The 15,435-nt window shown below is 51.3% G+C and overlaps 1 long non-coding RNA gene across 1 annotated transcript; it reads left to right on the top strand.

The window, feature by feature from the left end:
* Nucleotides 1-1,366: 1,366 nt before the first annotated feature.
* LOC135979903 (uncharacterized) lies at nt 1,367-11,469 on the top strand. Its single transcript, XR_010597150.1, has 2 exons — nt 1,367-1,557; nt 11,109-11,469. It is a non-coding gene; the product is annotated as an uncharacterized LOC135979903 (long non-coding RNA).
* The last annotated feature ends 3,966 nt before the right edge of the window (nt 11,470-15,435 follow it).

Raw genomic sequence — 15,435 nt, 5'->3', positions numbered from 1 at the left:
GCTCTAGGGAGCGGGTGGGGGAGGGGATGGGGGGCTGAGGGGGATGTCGGGGCTCTAGGGAGCAGAAAGGGGGTGGGGGAGGGGATGGGGGAGCTGAGGGGGATGTCGGGGCTCTAGGGAGCGGGTGGGGGAGGGGATGGGGGGCTGAGGGGGATGTCGGGGCTCTAGGGCGCAGGTGGGGGAGGGGAGGGGATGGGGGCTCAGGGGGATGTCGGGGTTCTAGGGAGCGGGTGGGGGAGGGGAGGGATTGGGGCTGAGGGGGATGTCGGGGCTCTAGGGAGCGGGTGCGGGAGGGGAGGGGATTGGGGCTCAGGGGGATGTCGGGGCTCTAGGGAGCAGGTGGGGGAGGGGATGGGGGGCTGAGGGGGATGTCGGGGCTCTAGGGAGCGGGTGGGGGAGGGGAGGGGATGGGGGCTCATGGGGATGTCGGGGCTCTAGGGAGCGGGTGCGGGAGGGGAGGGGATTGGGGCTCAGGGGGATGTCGGGGCTCTAGGGAGCAGGTGGGGGAGGGGAGGGGATGGGGGGCTGAGGGGGATGTCGGGGCTCTAGGGAGCGGGTGGGGGAGGGGAGGGGAGGGGATGGGGGCTGAGGGGGATGTCGGGGCTCTAGGGAGCGGGTGGGGGAGGGGAGGAGAGGGGGGGCTCAGGGGGATGTCGGGGCTCTAGGGCGCAGGGAGCGGGTGGGGGAGGGGCTGAGGGGGCCCCACGGGCGCAGACTCGGGCGGGGGGGCGGGGACAGGCTGCTCGTGGTGCACGGAGGCGCGAAGGCGACACGCGACTGAGAAAAGTAGAGACCGGCTGGGAGGGAGGAGGAATCCCACAATGCACCGGGGCTGGCAGGAGCCACGTGGAACGGCCCCACCCTCTGGCGCCTCTGACATTCTCCTAATGGCGTCCTGAGCGGTGCACTCACTTCCGCTTCCAGCCTCGCCCTGAGTAGAGGAGTTTCAGGGGCGGGGGCTCTGGGGAGGCGACAGGGCGTTGCAGTGGGCGGGGCAAGTGGCGGCTGGGGGGTGGGGCAGAGCGATCAGGGCTGAGGCCAGGCCCCCGGGCGAGGCGGGGCCGGAGCAGGGGCGGGGCTGGGGGCGGGGCCGGGGCAGAGCGGAGGGGGCTGCGGGCGATCCAGTGGCGGGGCTGAGGGCGTGGGCGGAGCAGGGGCGGGGCTGGGGGCGGCGACAGAGCAGGGGGAGATGAGCCGGAGAAGGGACGGGCTGGGGGCGGGGCCGGATCAGAGCGGGGCGGGGCGGGGCAGAGCGGGACGGGGCCGGGTCAGAGCGGGGCGGGGCCGGGGCAGAGCGGGGCGGGGCGGGGCAGGTGGCCCACAAACTTCCACCCACTCCCACCCCCGCCCACACACTCACCTCCACTGCCCCCACAAACTTCCACCCTCACACTCCTCCCCCACTCCCCAACACACCCATACATACTCTCCACCAACACACACACACTCCACTCCCCACACAACCTCCCTCCCCCATGCACACACACACTGCTGTGGACTGTAGTGTCACTGTTCAGCAATGTCAGCTGGTCGTGTTACTGACGGCTACTTTAAAAGGTCAGTTAAAAGTGTCACTTTTGCCGTACACTGGGCATCTGCAGGAAGTTTTGTTTAAATCAGTTTCTCTCCTTGCAAGCCACTTCTGAACATTTGTGTGCATTTATAGTAAAGCTACTTAACTGTGGTCAGTGTATCAAACAATTGTGATTAACACAAAAACCAGAAAGACGGAATTAATTTTTAAGAAATGGAAAGGACAAAACTCAGAAAATACTAAATTGGAAAATCCCCAATAATAAAAGAGAGATCATAGGGCCCTACATAGATGTGTACCATCTTCCGAAACAACTCCCGGAGGTGGAGATGGGCTCAGGGCTCCAGGCTTGATCGATGGAGGTGGAGCTCTGGGTTTGGGGCTCTGGTCTCCCACAACTGGGTAGAGACTCCAGGATCCGGGCTATAGCACCCAGGGCGGAGGGGGGAAGGGAGGACTCCGGGCTTGTGGTCCAGGTTCAAGCCACCAAGAGAGATGAAGGGAAGAGACCTGGTCTTTGGCTGCCATGGGAGGGGGTCAGGACTCCAAGCTTCAGCCGCTGGGGAGGTGGAAGGGAGTGGGGGGTCTGGGCTCTGGGACTCATCCACTGGAGAGCAGGGAGGGAGGTTGGGGCTCTGGACTTCAGCCACAAGAGGGGTGAGGGGGTCAGTGCTCCGGGCTTCAGTCACTGGGGTGACAGCCCCTCCCCCAGTGCACAGGCCCCCAGACCCTCTCACCTGCTCCGCCAGAGTGAAACCCAGTCCAGCGCATCCCGCTGCAGCTCGCAGCCCCACCATCACCTGGTCCTGCTCCGGGCAGCTGTCAAGCTCCTTGAATTCAAGTTTGTAAACTACTTTGTGACTCCCCAGGTACAATGTGATATATTCTGTACATGCAAAGTATCAGTCCTTTGTGCATCCCCTCCCAGAAATCAAAATTCCTAGAGATTTTGGCCGAGTCTCTCAGTGTTGCTAATGGTACCAGCCTCTGTCTGTATGTCTATGTGTGTGTGTGTGTGTGTGTGTGTGTGTATATGCATAAGTTTATTGTAATGTTGTGTGACAAGAGCAAAGACCGTTCTGGTTCAGCTTCTTGTCCTGCCTTCAGTCTGCCAACTTGCTTGGTTGACAACGGCAGGTGAACCCAGGAGCTGATAGACGTGTACTATCCATCTGTCAACAACTTCTTGAATCAGCTATTTCCACAGGTTTTCGAAAGAAGATGAGATTTTACAAAAGGTAATTCCCAGATTCTTTTCCTGCTCCTTAGATCACACTTGACAGGTTGGTGCCTCTTTCATAGATTCATAGATTCTAGGACTGGAAGGGACCTCGAGAGGTCATTGAGTCCAGTCCCCTGCCCTCATGGCAGGACCAAATACTGTCTAGACCATCCCGGATAGATATTTATCTAACCTACTCTTAAATATCTCCAGAGATGGAGATTCCACAACCTCCCTAGGCAGTTTATTCCAGTATTTACTGAACAAGTTTTCTCCCTCCTCCTTATGACACCCTTTTAGATACCTGAAAACTGCTATCATGTCCCCTCTCAGTCTTCTCTTTTCCAAACTAAACAAATCCAATTCTTTCAGCCTTCCTTCATAGGTCATGTTCTCAAGACCTTTAATCATTCTTGTTGCTCTTCTCTGGACCCTCTCCAATTTCTCCACATCTTCCTTGAAATGTGGTGCCCAGAACTGGACACAATACTCCAGTTGAGGCCTAACCAGCGCAGAGTAGAGCAGAAGAATGACTTCTCATGTCTTGCTCATAACACACCTGTTAATGCATCCCAGAATCATGTTTGCTTTTTTTGCAACAGCATCACACTGTTGACTCATATTTAGCTTGTGGTCCACTATAACGCCTAGATCTCTTTCTGCCGTACTCCTTCCTAGACAGTCTCTTCCCATTCTGTATGTGTGAAACTGATTGTTCCTTCCTAAGTGGAGCACTTTGCATTTGTCTTTTTTAAACTTCATTCTGTGTACCTCAGACCATTTCTCCAATTTGTGCAGATCATTTTGAATTATGACCCTATCCTCCTAAGCAGTTGCAATGCCTCCCAGTTTAGTATCATCTGCAAATTTAATAAGCGTACTTTCTATGCCAATATCTAAGTCATCGATGAAGATATTGAACAGACCCGGTCCCAAAACAGACCCCTGCGGAACCCCACTTGTTATAGCTTTCCAGCAGGATTTGGAACCATTAATAACTACTCTCTGAGTACGGTTATCCAGCCAGTTATGCACCTGCCTTATAGTAACCCCATCTAAGTTGTATTTGCCTAGTTTATCAATAAGAATATCATGCGAGACCCTATCAAATGCCTTACTGAAGTCTAGGTATACCACATCCTCCGCTTCTCCCTTATCCACAAGACTCGTTATCCTATCAAAGAAAGCTATTAGATTGGTTTGACATGATTTGTTCTTTACAAATCTATGCTGGCTATTCCCTATCACATTACCACCTTCCAAGTGTTTGCAGATGATTTCCTTGATTACTTGCTCTTCCCTGACACAGAAGTTAAACTAACTGGTCTGTAGTTTCCTGGGCTGTTTTTATTTCCCTTTTTATAGATGGGCACTATATTTGCCCTTTTCCAGTCCTCTCCTGTCTCCCATGATTTTCCAAAGATAATAGCTAGAGGCTCAGATGCCTCCTCTATTAGCTCCTTGAGTATTCTAGGATGCATTTCATCAGGCCCTGGTGACTTGCAGGCATCTAACTTTTCTAAGTGATTTTTAACTTGTTCTTTTTTTATTTTATCTTCTAAACCTACCCCCTTCCCATTAGCATTCACTATGTTAGTCATTCCTTCAGACTTCTCGGTGAAGACCAAAACAAAGAAGTCATTAAGCATCTCTGCCATTTCCAACTTTCCTGTTACTGTTTCTCCCTCCTCACTGAGCAGTGGGCCTACCCTGTCCGTGGTCTTCCTCTTGCTTCTAATGTATTGTGGAAGCAGAGAAAGAACGGACAGGAAGGGGATTGCAATGCCTGACAGTTTGTTAGCAAGAGTTAGGCTAACTGTAACCCTAATAACGGGAGATTTGTAGAAGCGAGGATTGTGTGAGGCGAGTGGGAAAGAACTGTGTGAGAAGTTGTTGCGACCTTGTGTAGATAATGTGTAGATAATATTGTATGTAGACTAGAGTCTAAACAAGTGAGGAAAATAAGATATCAGGATGACCTATGTATAAACAAAATGCAGCTGTTGCTCATTATTGTCTGTAACAAAAGGTATAAATGCTTGCTGTAATTTTTTACCTGAGAGAGACCTGCCTAGGAGAGGGAGACCCTGTGTCCTAGTGCACTCTCTCCCTCTATGCAATTGATAGAGAGAAAATAAAGTATCTGACTTTCCTGTACCCAACCAAAGACTGAGAACTGTGTTTTTCTCCGACAGTATTGATAAAAAGTCTTCTTGTTTCCCTTTATTCCTGTAGACAGTTTGAGCTCATTTTGTGCCTTTGCCTTTCTAATCTTGCCCCTGCATTCCTGTGTTGTTTGCCTATATTTATCCTTTGTAATCTGTCCTAGTTTCCATTTTTTATATGATTCCTTTTATTTTTTAGATCATGCAAGATCTCGTGGTTAAGCCAAGGAGGTCTTTTGCAACATTTCCTATCTTTCCTACTCAGCGGAATAGCTTGCTTTTGGGCCCTTAATAGTGTCCCTTTGAAAAACTGCCAACTCTCCTCAGTTGTTTTTCCCCTCAGTTTTGATTCCCATGGGACCTTACCTATCAGCTCTCTGAGCTTACCAAAATCCGCCTTCCTGAAATCCATTGTCTCTATTTTGCTGTACTCCCTTCTACCCTTCCTTAGAACTGTGAACTCTATGATTTCATGACCTTCCCCGTCTACAACAACCCTCCCCAGCAGCTCCCCCAAAATCCCCTTCCTGAGCTGGATCTACCACAGCTATTTCCCTTCCCCGGCCCCTAGGAAGATGGGACGGTCTGGAGCAAAACGGGGTCGTTATTCTGCAGCCTGTCAGGGCGAGAAGGGAAGTTCGTGAGGTTTCTGAATGAGTGTTAGTCCATTTCACACCCCGATTCCCCCAGGCTCTGTCCCTGTAGACAGACACTCTAGACTCTGCCATGCTGGGAAAAGCCTCAGTGACGTTATTACAGCACAGACCCGACCTCTCCCCTGGGACTAAACCCACCAGACGCTAATACACACTCCTAGGAAAAGTGTCTCTGAGCCAAATGCCAGAAAAGAGCAGAATCAAAGGGGCCGCTTTGGGGGATCCCCCGACCCTGTCCCCAGAACAGCCCATTCCCTCAGCAGCGCAGGGACCAGGCAGAGGCAGGAACTGGCTTTTCCTCTCTCTGCCCCTCACCTCTCCCAGGAAAGTCACTGCCCTGGGGGGCTGCAGGGAATGGAGCTGGGCAAGGCTTGGTGCCCGGAACCTCCCTCCCCACTGATTGCTCCAGCTGCCCCGTCCAGTCTCTCCCCTCTCCCTCCTGCATGAAGAGCCGGTCACTGTCCTGCATTCCCGTGGGCATTTCCTCGCCAATAGCTACAGCCACTGCTAACGGGGTGAGCCTGGGGGCGCTGGGCAGCAGCTCTGAGCCGCGCAGAAACTCCGGGGCAGGGATGGGGCGAGCAGGAGCCATTTCTGCAGAGTCACTTTCCAGCCTGGGCCCAGCACTTACCCCAGATCTCTCGTCTCACCTGCAGTCTCTGGCTCAGGAGCTGATGCCAGCAGAGCCCAGGGGGGTGGGGGGGAGGGTGTAAACTATTTCCCTGAATCAAGTCTCCTTCGGCAGCTCAGTCACCATTTCAGCTAGAGCAGAGCTGCGGTACCTGGGCACTGGGCCACCCGGGGCCTTTTACACCACAGCCCTGGGGAGGGGGTGCTGAGATGGACCATCCAGTGAGGAACACAAATCCTTCTACCCTCCACCACACTCTAGTTTGGAACTGCTGCGGACGGCTCCCCCCACCTGTGGTAACTTTTATCCCCTCTGCCTCCCTCTATCTGGGGGTTTTCCCTTCTGCACCTACCGGACAGGGCAGGCTGCCCCCCCATCTGAACCTCTAATCTTGTCCCAGTTTTGTTCCCTCTGCCCATCCCTCCCCTCCGATTTCCCCCCTTCAGGGGGATTTTCCCTGCCTTTGATTGCAGGGAGCAGATTCTGATGGCGCGTGAGGGCAGCAACTTGCAGACGTTACTGAGCATGTGATAAGAACATTAGAAGATAAGGACGGCCAGACTGGGTCAGACCAAAGGTCTACTAGCCCAGTGTCCTGTCTGCCAACAGTGGCCAGTGCCAGGTGCCCCAGAGGGAATGAAGAGATAGGAATCATCCAGTGACCCAGCCCCTGTCGCCCAATTCCCAGCTTCTGACAGACAGAGGCTAGGGACACATCTCTGCCCATCCCGGCTAAGCCATTGATGGACCTGTCCTCCATGAACCCATCTAGTTCCCCTTTGATCACAGGACTCTGCTCAGGAACAGTGAAGTTGCAAGTTCTAATAGGAAACAGCTTCTGATCCAAGGGCAGCTCCTCTTCCTCCTCCCCTCCCGTGGGGATGAGCAGCCCCCCCAACTGCCTCTCTGCCCCTGGCCTCCTTCAACCCATTGCCCCCTTCAGCCTCCCCCCAAATGTCCCCTTCCCCCATCTCCCCCTTCAGCCTCCTCCAACTGCCCCCCATCACCCCGTTCAGCCTCCGCCAACTGTTCCCTTTCCCCCTCCGCACCTGGTCACATTCAGCCCCCCATTGCCCTCTTCAGCCTCCCGCAACTTCCGCCCCCTGCCCTGGCTCCACCACTCTCAGGTTCCCTTCCCCACAACCATCTGCTTCCTTACCATGGGTAACAGGGGCAGAAAATGCTTTTGAAAAAAAACTTTTGCAAAGTAAAAATAAAACAAGCCAAGCAACCCCCTCCCTTGCTTTGTGCTGGGTGCCCAGCTGTGGGCTTGTGTGTGTGTGTGTGTGGGGGGGGGTGTTCTTCTGAGCACACTCTGTTCAGTGAAGGAAGGGGTGGAGTTGGCCAAAGGGGCAGGTTGAATCTTTAGCAGAGAATTCCTTTCTCCATTCTCAAAAAGAACAACAGGAGTACTTGTGGCACCTTAGAGACTAACAAATTTAATAGAGCATAAGCTTTCGTGGACTACAGCCCACTTCTTCGGATGCATATAGAATGGAACATATATTGAGGAGATATATATACACACATACAGAGAGCATAAACAGGTGGGAGTTGTCTTACCAACTCTGAGAGGCCAATTAATTAAGAGAAAAAAAAAAACTTTTGAAGTGATAATCAAGCTAGCCCAGCGGGGCCGGGGAACAGGGGGGCCGGGGGCGCCAAGCGCCGGGGGCCGGCGGGGCCGAGCGCCGGCGGTGCCGGGGACCGGGGTCGCCGAGCGCTGGGGGCCAGCGGGGCCGAGCGCCGGGGGTGCCAGGGACTGGGGGCACCGAGGACCAGGGGGGCCGGGGGCAGGCGGGGCCGAGCACTGGGGGTGCCGGGGACCGGGGGCACCGAGGACCAGGGGGGCCGGGGGCCGGCGGGGCTGAGCACCGGCGGTGCTGGGGGCCGGCGGGACCGAGCGCCGGCGGTGCCGGGGACTGGGGGCGCTGAGCGCCAGGGGCCAGCGGGGCCGAGCGCCGGCGGTGTCGGGGACCGGGGGCACCGAGCGCCGGGGGCCGGCGGGGCCGAGCGCCGGCGGTGTCGGGGACCGGGGGCGCCAAGCGCCGGGGGCCGGCGGGGCCGAGCGCCAGCGGTGCCGGGGACCGGGGTCGCCGAGCGCCGGGGGCCAGCGGGGCCGAGCGCCGGGGGTGCCAGGGACTGGGGGCACCGAGGACCAGGGGGGCCGGGGGCAGGCGGGGCCGAGCACCGGGGGTGCCGGGGACCGGGGGCACCGAGGACCAGGGGGGCCGGGGGCCGGCGGGGCTGAGCACCGGCGGTGCTGGGGGCCGGCGGGACCGAGCGCCGGCGGTGCCGGGGACTGGGGGCGCCGAGCGCCAGGGGCCAGCGGGGCCGAGCGCCGGCGGTGTCGGGGACCGGGGGCACCGAGCGCCGGGGGCCGGCGGGGCCGGGGACCAGGGGGGCCGGGGGCCGGAGGGGCCGAGCGCCGGCGGAGCCGGGGGGGGTGCTCGGCCGGGGGTCCGGGGTCCGGGCCGGGGCGTGCTGAGCGGGCCGGCGGGGCTGGGGGGTGCTGAGCGGGCCAGGGGTGTTCGGCCGGGGGCCCGGGGGCAGGGCCGGGGACCGGCAGTGCTGGGTGGGCCAGGGGTGCTCGGCCGGGGGCCGGGCCCGGGCCCGGCACCCCAGGGCCCGAGCCGACCCAGGCTGGAAACACCGGGGGGGCAAGCCTGGGCTGTGCCTCCTCCCCCCACACCCCCCCTTATCTGCTTCAGGCTTCCCGTGAATCAAATGTTTGCGGGAAGCAGGGGAAGGGGCGGAGTTGGGGCGTGGGCGGGGCCGGGGCCCGGTGGAGTGTCCTCCTTTTGGAGGCTCAAAATATGGTAACTCTAGACAAGTGGAGACTTGGGGAGCTCCTGGGAAGTTGGCAGGAGATGGGGCTGAGCGGCCTTGAGTGAGTTAAGAGTAGTTTCAGGTTTTGCACCTGCCCAAGTGCCCCACCAGTGTTTGTGGTTTTATGATCACAAGCCCTGATGCTGCAATGAACCGCACAGACTCCAGTGGGGCTCAGCACGGATGTAGGGATCCACCCATGGGGTTTTCAGTGCAGGATCAAGGCCATGCTTTTCTGCTTCGCCTGGTCTGCTCTAATGAGTCTAATTGGCATTGTTGTGTTGGTTGGGGTGTGATTTTTACTAACGTAGATATGCCAGTAAAGCGGTAGTATGGACACAGTTATAATGGTGTTTATACTGGTATCGTTCATCCCGGTCAGGGAAATCCAATAAGCACTTCTATACCAATATAAATATGTCCACACTAGAGGTTTTTGACAGCATAGCTCCTAGCGTAGACCTGGTCTACCCTTAAAATTTTTGCTAGTGTAGCTATGTTATCAAGCGTGGAAAAAATCACACCCCATAACTGACCTGATGGTGTTGGCAAAAGCACAAGTGTAGAGGCAGTTATACAAGCAAAACCATGCTTTTGCTGATATCGTTTATTTCATTTAGGGAACTGATATAAATTATACCAGCAAATGCACTCTTCCTGGTACAAACGGCACCTCCACTAAGATGGTTTGCTGGTATAGTTACACGGGCAGATCCTTTTCTAGCAGAGACAAGGCCGTAGCGTAGCCTTTATTAAACTGCTTCTCCTTTCATGTGCTGCTGTGTGAAAGATCCATGGAAAATAGCAGGTAGAGTGTGACCTGATTATACATGGAGTGTGGCTAAAGGCAGTCCACATACTGAAATAATAGAGATCCCCCTGCACGCTAATCTCAATTCTAATAATCTTAGGGCTTACTTGTAAATCACTAGGAACTACATTTTTATGCCTGAGTCCTGGAAAGATTTCTGCACGTGTGTACCATTACTCATGTGTGTAATCTCATTGGATTACTCCTCTGACTAAAATAGATTCATAGATTCATAGATTCTAGGACTGGAAGGGACCTCAATAGGTCATCGAGTCCAGTCCCCTGCCCGCATGGCAGGACCAAATATTGTCTAGACCATCCCTGATAGAAATTTATCTAACCTACTCTTAAATATCTCCAGAGATGGAGATTCCACAACCTCCCTAGGCAATTTATTCCAGTGTTTAACCATCCTGACAGTTAGGAACTTTTTCCTAATGTCCAACCTAGACCTCCCTTGCTGCAGTTTAAGCCCATTGCTTCTTGTTCTTGTCCTTAGAGGCTAAGGTGAACAAGTTTTCTCCCTCCTCCTTATAACACCCTTTTAGATACCTGAAAACTGCTATCATGTCCCCTCTCAGTCTTCTCTTTTCCAAACTAAACAAACCCAATTCTTTCAGCCTTCCTTCATAGGTCATGTTCTCAAGCCGATATTTACAAGAATTTCACTTCCTCATGAGGGACTGCACACCATGCCTGCATGTCTCTGCAATAACAATGAACCCAGTGCCCTGGGCTAGATTTGCATTCTAATAGAGCCTGGGAACCCCAGTCACAAATACAGTGCAGGCAGGCAGGTCTCTGCCTCCAAAGAACTTACAGTTGAAGTGTAAGATGAGATAACAGATGGTGGGGGAGTACAAGGAAACATTGAGACTGTATTGGTGAATGTGATAAGCTATGGTCTCAGCGCCCTCGCTACACTACAGCATTGGTGCCTCATCAGCTGGGCAACTTATGTGGTAAGGTGGATTGGAGTCTTAGTGTGAAGGGGATATTTAACCATTGGAACAACTTGCCAAGGGCTGTAGCGGATTGCCCATCACTGGTAATTTTTAAATCAGGATTGGATGTTTTTCTGAAAGATCTGCTCTAGGGGTTATTTGGGGGAAGTTCTGTAGCTTGTGTTATACAGATCAGGCTAGATGATCACGATGGTCCCTTCTGGCCTTGGAATCTGACATTTAAGATGACTTTGGGGGAGGGGTGGTGTGTGGTACATAGCACTGAACGAGGTGACATGTATGTTTTGCTTTTCAGGTGTCCATTGTGGAAGGCATATAACCTCTCATGGGCTGGCGCTGAAGTGCTGCACAGATCTTACGTGGTTTGATCACATTGTTCCTTGTGGACTCGAAGGGACGGGTGTCACCTCCCTGAGCGAAGAACTCCAGAGACATGTCACAGTTGATGAAATCACTGAGCCTTTTCTGGATGCTGATGAAGAAGTGTTTCAGTGCACCCTAACTTCCCATGAGGAATCTATCAGATAAAGAGCTCCGAGTGCCTCACTTACCTGTGGAAATGTGAATATTTCTTTGGTGCTTTCATGGTGTTACTAGAAATCCAGCTTCCTTGTTCCATCTTCCTATCAGCAATTAAATACGTGTAACAAACTGTACTCCTCGCATTTGAAACATATTTCTTGCTTTTGTAAAAATGAGCTGCTGTGTCTTTAAGTATACATGGGTCTTTTAAAAAAACAACGAGGCGTACTTGTGGCACCTTAGAGACTAAAAAATTTATTTGGGCATAAGCTTTCATGGGCTAAAACCCACTTCATCAGATGCATGGGGTGGAAAATACAGTAGGCAGGTATATATACACAGTACATGAAAAGATGGGAGCTGCCTGACCAAGTGGGGGGGTCAGTGCTAACAAGACAATTCAATTAAAGTGGAAGTGGGCTATTCTCAACAGTTAGGATACCAAGGGAGGAAAAATCACTTTTATAGTGGTAACGAGGCCAATGTAATCAGGGTGGCCCTTTTCAAACAGTTGACAAGAAGGTGTGAGTAACAGTACGGGGAAATTGGTTTTTGTAGTGACCCATCCACTCCCAGTCTTTATTCAGGCCTAATTTGATAGTGTCCAGTTTGCAAATTAATTCCAGTTCTGCAGTTTTTCATTGGAGTCTGTTTTTGAAGTTTTTTTGTTGAAGAATTGCCACTTTTAAGTCTGTTATTGAGTGTCCAGGGAGATTGACGTGCTCTCCTACTGGTTTTTGAATGTTATAATTCTTGACATCTGATTTGTGTCCATTTATTCTTTTGTGTAGAGACTCTGCGGTTTGGCCAATGTACATGGCAGAGGGGCATTGCTGGCACATGATGGCATATATCACATTGGTAGATGTGCAGGTGAACGAGCCCCTGATGGTGTGGCTGATGTGGTTAGGTCCTATGATGGTGTCCCTTGAATAGATATGCGGACAAAGTTGGCAACAGGGTTTGTTGCAGTGATATGTTCCTGGGTTCGTGTTTTTTGTTGTGTGGTGTGTAGTTGCTGGTGAGTATTTGCTTCAGGTTGGGGGGCTGTCTGTAAGCGAGGACTGGACTGTCTCCCAAGGTCTGTGAGAGTGAGCGATCATCCTTCAGGATAGGTTGCAGATCCTTGTTGATGCGCTGGAGAGGTTTTAGTTGGGGGCTGAAGGTGACGGCTAGTGACCTTCTGTTACTTTCTTTGTTGGGCCTGTCCTGTAGTAGGTGACTTCTGGGTACCCTTCTGGCTCTGTCAATCTGTTTCTTCACTTCAGCAGGTAGGTGTTGTAGTTTTAAGAATGCTTGATAGAGTTTCTGTAGGTGATTGTCTCTGTCTGAGGGATTGGCGCAAATGCGGTTGTATCTTAGAGCTTGGCTGTAGACAACGGATCGTGTAATGTGGTCTGGATGAAAGCTGGAGGCATGTAGGTAAGTATAGCGGTCAGTAGGTTTCCGGTATTGGGTGGTGTTTATGTGACCATCGCTTATTTGCACTGTAGTGTCCAGGAAGTGGATCTCTTGTGTGGACTGGTCCAGGCTGAGGTTGATGGTGTGGTGGAAATTGTTGAAATCCTGGTGGAATTCCTTAAGGGCTTCTTTTCCATGGGTCCAGATGATGAAGATGTCATCAATGTAGTGCAAGTAGAGTAGGGGCGTTAGAGGACGAGAGCTGAGGAAGCGTTGTTCTAAGTCAGCCATAAAAATGTTGGCATATCACTTTAATTGAATTGTCTCGTTATCACTGACCCCCCACTTGGTAAGGCAACTCCCATCTTTTCATGTACTGTGTATATATACTTGCCTAATGTATTTTCTACTCCATGCATCTGATGAAGTGGGTTTTAGACCACAAAAGCTTATGCCCAAATAAATTTAGTCTCTAAGGTGCCACAAGGACTCCTCGTCGTTTTTGGCTGATACAGACTAACACGGCTACCACTCTGAAATGTGTCTTTAAGTATACATTGCATTCTGACACTGATCTTGGCCACCTCGATCTCTTTGTCTTAATGATCAAATGACATACAAAACAGGACAAAAAAACCAAAAGAGGTTTAATTTTCCTTTACACTAAACCCCCTTTACATCATTTTGGTGGTGTTACAATGCTTTGAAGTGGGTGCAGGTGTAATTTACTCCCACTTAAAGTCCCCAATATACTGCCAGAGCAGTGTGAAGGGGTCATAGCATAAATGGGGATAAAGCCCAGGAATTTCATTGACAAACTAGATGCTGCGTCTGAGCTGAGCTTCCCCGGAGAAGTAAGTTTGAAATTAAAACAGGAAGGGCCGTGTGACTCATGTCTAGTTTGTGATTCATGCTAACAGCCAGATCCATTTCTGCAGTACTCCTGCCTAGGCGGTTATTTCCCACTATGTATTTGTGCAACTGATTATTCCTTCCTAAATGCAGTACTTTGCATTTGTCCTTACTGAATTTCATTGCATTTATTTCAGACCATTTTACCAGTTTGTCAAGATCATTTTGAATTCTAATCCTGTCTTCTAAAGTGCTTGCAACCCCTCCCAGCTTGGTATCATCCGCAGATTTATAAGTGTATTCTCCATGCCATTATACAAATCATTTATGAAGATATTGATAGATTCCTGTGGGACCCCACTTAATATCCCCTTCCAGCTTGACTGTGAAGCGTTGATAATGGCTCTTTGAGTATGCTTTTCCAACCAGTTATGCACCCACCTTATAGTAGGTTCATCTAAGCGATAGTTCCCTAGTTTGTTTATGAGCAGGTCATGTGAGATGGTATCAAAAGCCTTAGGCTAAAATTGAGTTATATTACAAGGCTTGTTATCCTGTCAAAGAAGGATATTAAGTTGGTTTAACATGATTTGTTCTTGGACTAATCCATGTTGACTGTTATTTATCACCTATCTTCTAGGTGCTTACAAATTGATTTTTTGATTATTTGCTCCATTATCTTTCCCGGTAACAAAATTAAGCTGATTGGTCTGACTGGTCAGACTAATTCTTTAATTTGTCAGGGTCATTTTGAATTCTAATCCTGTCCTCCAAAGTGCTTCTGTCCCTCTCAGCTTGGTGTCAGTCTCAGATTTTATAAGCATGCTTTCCACTCCATTATCCAAGTCAGTAATGAAAATATTGACTAATACTGGACCCAGGAGTGACCCCTGTGGGATCCCACTAGCTATGCTCTGGTTTCACAGTGAACCCTTAAGAACTACTCTCTGAGTTCAGTCTTTCAATCAGCTGTGCACCCATGTTATATTATTTCATCTACACCACATTTCCCTAGTTTTCTTATGAGAATGTCACATGGGACTGTCTCAGAAGCCTTACTAAAATAACCATATATCACATCTACTGCTTCCTTCCTATCTGCTAGGCTTGTAACCCTGTCAAAGAAGGAAATTAGGTTGGTTGGCATGGTTTGTTCTTGAAAAATCCATGCTGGCTATTCCTTAGAACCCCATGATTAAAAAAAAATTAAATTAAATTAAATTAAATTAATGGAGATATCCCATCTCCTAGAACTGGAAGGGACCTTGAAAGGTCATTGAGTGCAGCCCCCTGCCTTCACTAGCAGGACCAAGTACTGATTTTGCCCCAGATTCTTAAGTGGCCCCCTCAAGGATTGAACTCAGAACCCTGGGTTTAGCAGGCCAATGCTCAAACCTCTTGAGCTATCCCTCCCCCCACCCCCTGATCATTTAGGTGCTTACAAATTGACCATTTAATATTGATGGTTCGAGTATCTTTCCAGGTATTGAAATTAGGCTGACTGGTCTATAGTTCCCCAGGTTGTCTTCTTCCCCAAGAAGGAGGATACCAGGAGCGTGTAATGGAATTGAACCAAGTAGTTATTTATTAATAACCTCATTAAACTATTTCTTTTAGTGAATTCCCTTCTGGCATTTACAATGCCTGGGGCCTCATCTTGCAATAACCTCTGCTCAGGTGGACCGCAGTGCAGAACTCCCATGACTCTACTGGGTCTCCATGCAATCACACTGCTCTGTCCATGTAGTGAATCCTTGGAGGATGGGGACCTTAGATCTCTCCCGGCCCGGAAGACTTGGACAACTGGGAAAGTGACAAGATTATCAAAATCCTGAAATCAAAAAATG

The sequence above is a fragment of the Chrysemys picta genome, unplaced genomic scaffold (genome assembly GCF_011386835.1).
Source record: "Chrysemys picta bellii isolate R12L10 unplaced genomic scaffold, ASM1138683v2 scaf1371, whole genome shotgun sequence".
Lineage (NCBI taxonomy): Eukaryota > Metazoa > Chordata > Testudines > Emydidae > Chrysemys > Chrysemys picta.
Note: the sequence above shows the minus strand (reverse complement) of the source record. Positions and strands in the feature narration are given on the sequence as shown.